The following is a 1,232-nucleotide window of genomic DNA, read 5'->3' on the forward strand; positions in this document are numbered from 1 at the left end:
TCTGTGATAAAGATAGTGGACTGGAATGATTTTGTTATTGACCTCACAGCTAGATTCAAAGACAAAACACATGTCAATTTTGATGTAAGAACATACAGTACTTAAAAGTTACTTTATTAATATGAATCAAAGTACCACAAGTCACAATACACAACCCACAAAACTACACAAAGAAAAAAAGTAAATATATATATATATATATATATATATATATATAACAGGTAGGAATCCTAAGGAAATGATGCAACTCTTCACAAGAGATATGGCGGTTCATGAAACAGTTTTGGCGGGAACTGGATAACTGTTAACTAACCATAATAGGCATAACTGTCACTTGGATGTTTTAGCTTATAATTTAACATTCCCCCATAAGCTAAACATCATCCAGTCTTAACTCTTTTTTCAACTTTATAAAAGGTCCACGCTGTAAAGACTTTGTAAAGATATCGACCAATTGATCTCTTGAATTGCAATACACCACATCAACTTCTTCATCTTGAATAAGCTCTCTGATGAAGTGGAACTTTATCCTTATATTTTGCTCTTACCATGATAGACTGGATTTCTGGTTAAGGCAATTGCCGACTTATTATCACAATAAATCTCTGTGGCACTTCTTTGAGGAATGCTCAAWTCTTCCAAAATKCCYCTAAGCSATAAAGCTTGACAACCAGTAGAGGAKAGTGCCATATACTCTRCTTCAGTGGAAGAYAAAGCCACTACTTTTTGCTTCTTTGACTGCCATGAGACARCACCACTTCCTAGACAAAATATATATCMTGTTGTGCTTCTGTTGTCTTCAAAGCAACCCACATAATCACTATCACTATAGCCCARCAGCTTGAAATTARGAKAATAAGAATAAGTTATTCCATGTTMTAATGTACCTTTTACATATTTTAAAATCCGTTTAGCTGCCTCCTAATGTCCTTTCTTTGGATTTTCCATGAAACTTCATAATCCACGATTTCTATGAAAAAGAGTTGTTTRGTGTTAATCTTGTTTATGTTGTCTTAAACKCTTGATCATGATCCTCCAGRGGTAACACAACTGCGCCTAAAGCTCACCCCTCTTGAAGAGGTGATGCACCTTCTGCACAKCCAACAGGTCYACMTATCAAGACYGTTAAACCCTCTTCAGCTACAAACGTCTCTGCATATGATCAACAGGTACCCATGTTACACAAAATGATGATCCAAATTATACAACGAGAGTCTTACATTCTATTGTCA

This window comes from Cynara cardunculus (assembly GCF_001531365.2).
Source record: "Cynara cardunculus var. scolymus isolate 2C chromosome LG 16, CcrdV1, whole genome shotgun sequence".
NCBI classification, from domain to species: domain Eukaryota; kingdom Viridiplantae; phylum Streptophyta; class Magnoliopsida; order Asterales; family Asteraceae; genus Cynara; species Cynara cardunculus.